Raw genomic sequence first — 10,170 nt, forward strand, 5'->3', positions numbered from 1 at the left:
GAAAACATATAAAAGAAGTCCCCTGGCTGCATTTCTCTCTTGGGTACCACACTACTGCCCTCCACTTCTAACTTTTCCCGTCACATAAGAACTTAACCATAGCTACACCTCCTGTTTTTAATGTACTAAGGTCTTTTCCAAATTCCGTGTGTGTGTGTGTGTGTGTGTGTGTGTGTGTGTGTGTTTGCACTAAGATGCATGTGTCTTGGTCAGAGGATATCTGTTAAGACTTGATTCTCTCTTTTCACTGTGTACATACCAGGGGTCAGGCACAGGTCATCAGAATTGGCAGTAAGTTCCTCTACCTCCTGTGTCAGCATACCAGTCCTGTATAATAAGATTTCTTCCCCATATATACAAGAAGAGCTACTTTTATCAAGGTCACAATGACCTCCACCATTGCCTATCTATAGGAAATTTGACCACTTCCATTTAGTTCTTGAACCGTTAGCTTAAAAATCTCTCAAAGAAACATTTTGATTTGATTTTTCTTTTCTTTCTTTCCTTCTTCTTCTTCCTCTTCTCCTTCCTTCTCCTCCTCCTCCTCTTCCTCCTCCTACTCCTCTTCCTCCTTCTCCTCCTCCTTCTTTTTTAAGAAAGCGTTTCTCTGTGTAGCTTTGGATCCTGTCTTGGAACTTGCTTCGTACACCAACTTGCCCTCAAACTCACAGAGACGCCCCTGTCTCTGCCTCTTGAGTTCAGGAATTAAAGTCATGTGCCACCACTGCCTGGCGCTTGATTTGATTTTTCAAGATACCAAGTCTCCTCCTCTTCCTTATTCTGTTTTAGAATTTCTTGATTTTTCTTCTTTCACAATCTTTCATAATCTTTTGATTGCATACTTAGAGTCCTCCCATGACCTTTCTCTTCTCTGTGATCACTCTATGCTTGCACATACAGTCTTACACAAGTAAATGCTAAATATTTCTGACTTCCAATTAGATATTGCTAGCTCACTTTTCCCCTCGTCTTTTATTTTCATATCCAGCTGCACATTGGTTAAGTGCACTGTGAGCACAGACAGATTCTCAGAGGTCAATAGCACTCTGTGTAGCCTCACTGTTATGGTGCACCCGTTAGGTTCCTTTGAAGCCATCTCTGTCTTATCCACATTTGATGGATATTTTGCTGCTCATAACAAAACACAGGCAAGTCGATTTTCAAACACCTTCCAGAATTTAACCATTGACCTCTGTTGATGCTCCAGCTTGGTCCATGACCCAATCATCTCTGCTGCGGGTGATTGTAACTGCTTGGTTCATCCTTCAGCGCTCACCAGAGTCTCACAGAACTCCATACAGTTTCTCAAGTATACTGAACAGAAAATTCCTCCCAGTCTGCAACATCTCTATCCCACCATCATGGATGCCGCCACTCTATAGGAACAATTTTCTAGACCATTGTGGACATCAGAATCAGGGTATTGGAGTCAACTGCTTGAGTGCACTTTATTTTGCTTTTGTTTTTTTAGATTTATTATTAGAATGGCCTGATCATAGTCTCACCAGTGTAGGCCATTTTCGAGCATTTACTTTCACAAGTACCTCATGTGATTCCATTGTTCTTTCATCCAAATTAGACTGCCTAGAGGTTTTTCTATTGGTTTATATAAATCTTCTGGAAATATATCCATTTCTACCAGGCTTTTCTTTTCCAGTCATGTATCTCTATGTTATATCTGTAATAGAAATGATTAATTATTTCGCCCAATCTATATACATTTGCTCTTTTGCATGGCAATGGAAAGATAGCCTTTAAAAAAGTAAAGCAGGTTTATTACTTCACTGTATCAGCATTAGGATTTACTCTCAAAGAGTAGTTTTTATAATAATTATTGTATACAATATTATAAAAACTAATAACATTGATTTAGGTATTAAAATATTGTTTGTTCTTTAAAAGAGGGTCTTGTGTAACTCAGCCTGACCTCAAACTCAATATTTAGCTCAGGCCAGACTTTAGCTGCCAGTTTTTCTTACCTCTAGCTCCTAAGTGCTGAGATTGTACACTACTGTGTCCTATTTTATTTTGCATATATATATAATTGTATATATTAACATGCTACAAAAACATAGCAATATATTATTAATGTTAGTATCTAGCAGATCAAGTCATCTGACTTTTTGTTCTTATTCCAAAATAAACTCAAATACTTTAGATACTCATACTTCCACAGAAATTCTAGAAGTTGCTAGTGACTTTCTTCAAAAGTTAGCACTACAATTATAATTAGCACTGTGTTGAGTCTATTTGTAGACTGACCAGGGCCGGTTGATGCCAAGCCACTGCTTTGCATCTATGAACACAGAGCTTATAGTGAACTTCATTTCATCTACTTGATATGCATTTAACTTTTAGAGAACATTCTGGGAAATTGGCTTCAATACTCCTCCCGGAAATGACTCCTAACTTCCAAGTCCGTCATCCTCAGCAGTAGAGAGACTAAAGGAAGTTCTGAAAGGGGGACTTCAGTATTCAGTATCTCTCACCCAGGGCTTTGCTGTGGAGTGAGTGTTTCTAAGACAGCCTGCCCAGTTATAACAGGGGCTCACGGTCAGAGTCTTGGAGTTTTACCCCTGCTTCCTCTCTACTGATGTGGCCCACAAAGAAATCCCATTTTCCTTAGGGGTAAAAATTGTAAATTAATTTTGTCTGGCTCGAGAAGCAGTTGGGAGGATTCAAACCAAGGGTAGAAAGAAAGTGAACTGCTTACCCCAATGTTCAGCTTACCGCAAGCCTTCACCAAGTATCCCCTCTGTGAGTGGATGAACCTGTCCACCAGTGGGCGACAGCACAAGCCCGAGAGCCGTAATCGGGATGAGTAGCCATCACTGCAGGACAAGGCCTTGTGAAAAGAAAATGTACGTTTGACCCCATTTTATTAATACTTGTTTTTAAGGAGACACCTAATTAACACAGCTCACCCTTAATTTTCAAGTCCATCCAGATTTTACCAAGGCTTCAGATAAATTGTATTGAATTTCTGGGAACCCCATATGTTCATATATTTGAATATTAGGTCCTCAGTTGGTAGAACTGTTTGGGAAGGATTGGGAGGCATAGCCTTGTTGAATGAAGTGTGCCACTGGGAGTGGGATTCGAGGTTTCAAAGCCCACACTAGGCCCAGTCTCTCTCTGTATCTGTATCTGTCTCTCTATCTCTGTCTGTCTCTGTCTCTCTGTTTTTCTGTCTCTCACTGTCTCTCTGTCTCTGCCTCTCTGTTTGTTTCTCTGTGTCTCTCTCTTTCTGTCTCTGTCTCTATTTTTCTCTCTCTGTCTTTGCTGTTGCTGCTGGTGGTTATGGATCAGGATGTAGCTCTCAGCCACTGCCTCTTTGCCATGCCCGTCTGCTTCCTGCCATGATGATAATGGACCAACAACCCGCTGAAACTGTAAGCAAGCCCCCATTTAAATTCTTTCTTTTATAGGAGCTGCCTTGCCTATGATTTCTTTCACAGCAATCAAACAATACCTACAATTTTTCAAGATATAAAATTTAGTTAAATCTACTTGTTATGCTCTCAAAAGTAGAATTTTCATAGCCGTGTGTTCCGCTATATGGATAGCTAACTGAATTTTAGGGACTGTAAATGGCGTGGCCAAGGCTCAGCAGCAGTATCAGAACTGGTCGCTGTATTCGGCTTTCCTCACTTCTATCGTCATTCTTCCTACTTTCTCCTTGACGCCAAAAGCAAACACCCATCTATCCCTTAGGACCCCTATGCCTAAGCAGGGTCCATCCAGGAAGGAGGTCTGACCATAAATTGAAGAGCATCGTAAAGTAGTCCATACCACTGTACTTCACGGAGGTCTTATTCAATTCATGCCACCATAGTAGACGCTAATTGATTTTCTCACATATTTGGAAGGCACAGGTTCCCTTTTGTGACTATCCTGCCATTCTCAAAGAGCTAACCAAGCCTGGTAACTCAGGGTCAGATTTCCTGATCTCTGGAACCCAATACATATGCACCTATTATGACTGTTATTGAGACCCGGTACTGTATGCTCTGGAAAGCTGAGGGACAGCACCTCGCCCAAAGGACAGCTCTTAGACCACTTATTTTGTCTTTTCCGTTACGTTAGACCAAAGGATTGCGCAGCTTGGGCAAATGCTCTTCACCAGATGTCAAAACAGCTTGGGAAACAGAGAACGTGTAAGGGTGAAACCTCATCCATGTGCAGGGCTGCAGCAAGTACCCTCAGCTACTTATTCTCCTGGAGTACCTGCAGGCTCTGGACTGTGTGCTCTGAGGTTCTGGTGCCATCTGCCCAAAGCCCTGTGCCCTTGTGACCCCCAATCGGTTTTTGTATGTCTAGCAACGAGTGAGAAAAGCACCCGTACTATGTCAGGGGTGACCTCTTGGCTTTCCGGTGGGTACGCAGTGCCTTCTGTTAGCCTGAACAGGCGTAAGTTAACCCAGGAGAGACTGTTTTTAGGGCCTTACTAGAAGACAGAAAGAGGAAGTTTCTACTGTTCTTGACAGCCAGTTCCTCCCCTCACCCCACCCAAACTGGTGGGTAAAATTTTAATAACGTTTTCCCCTGCACATTAAACCTGATGTAGCCCATATAAATATACAATACTTGATATTGTATCATTGATAAATAATAATATTGTTGGCTGGCTGAGCAAGTCAAGCCCTAAATCAAATAATGTGTGGTTAGCGGCATGTACCCAGGAAGTGGGTTGTTTTTTAAGGTCTATGCTCACCCTTTGCCCCCGCCTTTTTTTTTTCCCCTTCAGTACTGAGATTAAGCAGCAACCAGCACAGGCCTCCTCATAGGACACGTGACTTTGCTCTTTTCCGTTTTGTGGAAAGAGTCATTAACAGGAGTTGATACCAGCTTTAATAGCAAGACATCATGGAGAAAAGGTATGTAATTTTAACTTCCTTCTGCAGATTAACAACTTGAAAGCATTACTGGTAGGAATGTGTAAATATGTCTACAAAATGTACAGCTCTCACCTGTAACTCAAACAGCAGCTTGTTTCCTTTGAGGGTAAAAATGTGTTGTTTTGGTGTTCTTTTTTTTTCATATTTGCGACTGACAGATTCAAAGTTCTGTTACGGAAGTATTATGCTAGTATCTTCGGTTATGATTTTAGACTAAATAGTTAAAGACGGAGCATAGAAAGTTGTAGCTTGAAAGTGCTTCTAAAAGTGACGGAGGTAACCCACATGAGACCACTAGCTGATAGCTACTTGCCAATATGCGCTATTCAGAACTTAGTTAATAAGTGAAAAAGGCCTCTGTAACAATAGCAATAGGAAATAGCCTTTTAAGTTTCCGTGTGAAAAATACACTAAAGCATTGTGTAAAGAGCCATAAGAAGGTTCTCAAACATGACCTGACAAAATAGCCACCAAGACGCGGGAAAGTTTGAGCATATAAAACATAATGTCTGTCACAGGAATGGAGTGTTTCCCCTAACTTTCATGTATCAGATTGGATAAAATCAGGTCAATTTTCTAATTCATGAACAAACATTTACGTTCGAAGCAAAAGTTTCTCCTGATTTCACTGACGGTTATTTCTGGGAGGAGGGCTCACTTGAAAACGTCTTTCATTGTTTAAGGGTACTGCATTTGGAAATATTCTGAAGCAATAAACCTGAGAGATGAAAAGGATTTGTTCCTTTGCAAACCAGCAAGAACTTTTCTTAGCCTCTGTTGTTGTGCGGATGCTCTGTGCTTTCTAACTTTTATGCAGAAATCATGAAAATGTTGCCAATCTTAGAGACAAATGCCTAAATAAATCTAACTGGAGAGTTTTGAGGAAATTTAATAAAAATGCAAGATATGATCCCCTTGCCACCTAATATTATTCTATTGTGCTGTTGGATAAGGAAGTGATACCCTAGAATGCAGATATTTGGGTTATTAAAGATGGTTGCAGGGTTGGTAAGTGGCAATAGTTTTCTTTTCTTTTATTGTGGTCTATTGAAAGACACAATTTTTTTTTCTTTGACATGGTCAATTTTGTAGGAAATTATTCAGCTTGCTGACACACTCCTGGCACGCTATATTTTAAGCTCTCTTCAATTGTCCACATTGAAGCCAGCTACTTGTTGACTATTCAAATGATTATGTAAAAATGGAGATGAGAATGTGGTATCCAATACTTTTTATTGTTAGCATGTCAGAAGATCTTGGTAACATATACTTGCTTTGATATTCTGATTAGAATTTCAATTTGTTGTGTTTCCTTACCATGGGAAGCAGTATTTCAATCTGTCTTTAATATTATGCTGCAGAGACCCTGCATCCTGAGAAGCAGCATCCTTCAGATAATTTTGGTAGATATGCTATTGCTGATTCCATTATATTATAAAAGAACATCCCATGAATAGGAGGGGTAGAATCCACACATTAGCAAGAATGAATGTCAGAGCAACATCTGAAGTAAGGAGAAGATCGTAAAGGTTTAAAGTATTTAATATGATTGAAAGCCAAATTCTTTGTAAAAAAGATATTTTTTGCAGCTACTGTTAGATTCAGTTATTTTACAGAGTGTGTATAAAAGGCTAAGGCAGTTTGGGATGGATTAAGACAAGGTTGTGAGTAAAGATAGGTATACTGATGATTTCAATCCTGTCCTGCAAAACACTGTGCACAGACTCTGAACTCCTCAGACCAATATTTAAAGGACATGTTTGCAATTGAGTTATTCCTGATCACTCTGTCTTCATGCATTTTGAATAGTTAAGCAAGTTGTAGTGAAAGAAAACAAGGCAGAATTTCATTTTCAAAGTCACTCCAGACTATGATGTTCACTTGGGGCCAGCATTCAGCCAAATTCAGAAAGGAGAAAAATCCTCCCTGCACATCCTCCCTTTGCTAATCTTTTGTCTCTCTTCATGGTAACAAATACCTCTGTTTTAAAAATCATGCAATTTCTTTATCCCATGATACAGAGCATAGGGACTTTAAGGCAAATCACCTTGTGCTTTAAAAGAAAGGCTACATGGTCTTGATGTCCCTGTCAGGGCTTCTCTGCTCTGTTAACAGTTTCTGTTATACAGTCTCTCAGATAACAGGATCCAAATGACCATTTACACGTTGACGATTCTGGTCTTGCTTGAAGAAATGGTGTATGATAAATGGCTTCAAATAGTCCAGCACAGAGGGCCTTACCATCCCCAGTCCAACCTGTGGTGTTTAAAGACAAAAGTTCTGAGAGTGTCTAAAAAGACTCCTCTGGACCCATTTCTATGAACTATTACTACAAAAAGTGTGCTTCTTTTTCACAGCAAGTGAAAAACCTCTGCAATGTATCTTCAGACTATTTTGTTGTTTCCACATGCAAATACTTAGCATGATCAATTACTTTATAGGTGTAGATTTTTGTGAGGGAATGTGTGTGGTGTATGTGTGCATGCTCACTCATGTTCGTGTTCATGTGTAGGCAGGAGGCAATGTTAAGAACTCTTAATTGTTCTCAACAACACTTTTTGAGACAGCATCTTGGAAGCCATGTAGCTCACCTAGTAAGCTAGACTGAAAGACTGAATGCCCAGAGAACTCGAGGCTTCTTCCTGTTTCTGCTGGATTACAAGCCCAGACCATATTTTCTCTCTCTCTCTCTCTCTCTCTCTCTCTCTCTCTCTCTCTCTCTCTCTTTGTGGGAGCTGCGGATTTGAACTCCGGCCTTGATCCTTGAGCAGTAGACACTTTACCCTCTTAACTCTCCCCCCTCACCAGAGACACAGTTTTTAAGTTTTTAATGTTCCATATTAAACTTGTTATGATATTTTTATAATGTGAAACATGATTTACATGGCAGCAAAAGTTAGAAATGAATTTATAATTTCTATGAACCTTAATTTATAGCAAACAAAATTTTTTTGCTGGTAATGATAAAAAAAAAACTAGCACTGGAGCCATGATAGGGCTTGATTTGTGACAACTCCACAGAACACAACAAGGTCAGGAAGAGCTGGATCCAGGATCTCCTTTGAGACTATCAGGATTAGGTGCCTTCTGGAAATGCTATGCAGAAGTTCTCACTGAGTTAACAGCAGAGCTTCAGGCTTTATCTCATCCTTTCTGCAAACCCAGTGGCAAAGGATGCTTTTCCCAACACCACAGGAAGACCTAAGGTCTTTGTCTAACTGCATTCACTAGGGTCAGGCACAAGAGGCCTGGAATGTAGACCCAGGTCCAGGCTCATCCAATGACTCCACAACTGTCACTCACGGGGCTTTCTCTGACCGTGGGAGTCTGCTGAGTAAGGAAGGCAGGCACTATCTCAGAAGGGTCATTGGGCTTCTGCAGTCAAAACCACAAGATTCCTCTCCAGAGCCACAGATGGTTGTTGCGTTTGAAAATGTTGCTCCCACCTTCTCCAAACGTGTAATTTACACAGACACATGTTCAAGGAAGAGCTAAGTAGAGTCAGAGTTTCCACGAAACTGAGGTGAAAATATTTCAACTGCTATTTATGCAAATGTCCTTTGAACATTTTAAGTGTTCAATCTAGGACCGCAGTTACCTTATTTTGAAAGATTTGTGTACCTCTATTTTATGTGTATACATTGTGCAGCCTGTGGACCTGTCTCACATCAAGCAAGGGCAGTGTCACAGAGGCCAAAAGAGGGTGTCAGCCAGATCCCCAGGAATTGGAGTTACAGACAGTTGTGTCTTCTGTGTAGATCCTGGGAATAGAACCCAGCTCCTTTGAAAGAGCAGCTGGTGCTTTAAAAAAAAAGTTTATTAATTACCACAAAACTTGCAAAGAATGCTCTCTGTAAATTCAGAAACCCATTCAAAATCTTGCTGTTTCTGTTTGCCAGGCCACAGACTATAGGAACTTTGTCAATAGTACAACATCTGATCTGTCCTGTCAGATAATCCAGGAAAATTGGGAGGAGGGCTTATGATGGGTTTCAGAAACAAATTTATTCCAAAGAGCAGGACATGGATGTAATAAAGTAGGAAAACGTGGGCCAGGGCAGAGAATCTCAACGCAGAAATGAAGCATCCCTGTCTGAAGAAAAGTTATAGAATGTGAGGTGAGGCCAGAAGGATGGTGGGGTCATCAGGGCACACACCTGCTGAGCAGAAAGCACCTCAGAGACCCAGAGGCTGAAGGCAGCAGCTGTGAGTGGCGTTGTCCATTCCTGAGACTCCACAGAGGCATATGGGTTTTGCTGCGTGAGTGTTAGACGACTTCTTCAGTTTTCCTCACTGTTGAGTGCTGTACTCCTTGGAATTTTACAGACAGACGAACTCGGTGACAAGGCACTTGCTTTCTTGCCCAAGCACCCAACATTCTTGCCCAGGCTGTACTTGAACAGATATTTTCCTTTACATGGAAACATTTAGGTGACTTGGTGTGATGATTGCACATCACAGGAGATATTTAGAGAAAATTCTTCTCACACTCATCTTCCTTCTGTCTGCTCTCTTCATTCTGACCTCAACCAACCACTTCCATACCGATTCATACTCTTCTGATTCTTTCTGTAAAAAGTATATATTTATATATGTTTGTTTCTCTGAGGCATAACTTTACATACTTTCCCCAACTCCGATTTTTTATTTTAGCAGTGAATATTGGGAACATTCTCATGATAATAAATTGTTTAATACTGTTTGTTACAACTGTTTAATATTCTGTACGATTTTATTATATTGAATCAGGATTTTACTGTAAGAGGCATAGTTTTCATCATTTTAACTTTTCTGTGGGGTAATGCATTTCTGTGTAATTTTTTGAAAATATATGTATAGAATGAATTCTTAGAAATACATCTGGGAGAAAAATAATTTTTGCATTCTTATGACTCTTTGAGCTCCTGTCCACAATGAGTGAGATGACAGTCATGGAAGAACAGAGAAAGTTTCTGGCTGCCTCAGCTTCTGCAGAGACAGAAGGACCACAGCCACTGTGTGCTCCACCTTTGCAGGCTTCATGAATTTACAAAAGTTGCAGTCCAGCTTTGTGTGCTCATTCTGTTCTTGTGAATGAGGTTGAGTTCGCTTTTAAAAAGTTCTATCTGTTGCCACTGCACAGGAGGGGCCTCATTCTTAGCTGCGTAATTAAAATAATATCACTGCTGCTCAAGCCTTGGCATGAGATCTCGAAGGAAGTAAGACACTCGGAATAATGGAGCATCCATAGCATTAACCTTTCTGAAGATCGAGGGGCCTCTAGCTAACTGGG

The sequence above is a fragment of the Microtus oregoni genome, unplaced genomic scaffold (genome assembly GCF_018167655.1).
Source record: "Microtus oregoni isolate MIOR12 unplaced genomic scaffold, Mior012 000037F_ref0000500, whole genome shotgun sequence".
Classification (NCBI taxonomy): domain Eukaryota; kingdom Metazoa; phylum Chordata; class Mammalia; order Rodentia; family Cricetidae; genus Microtus; species Microtus oregoni.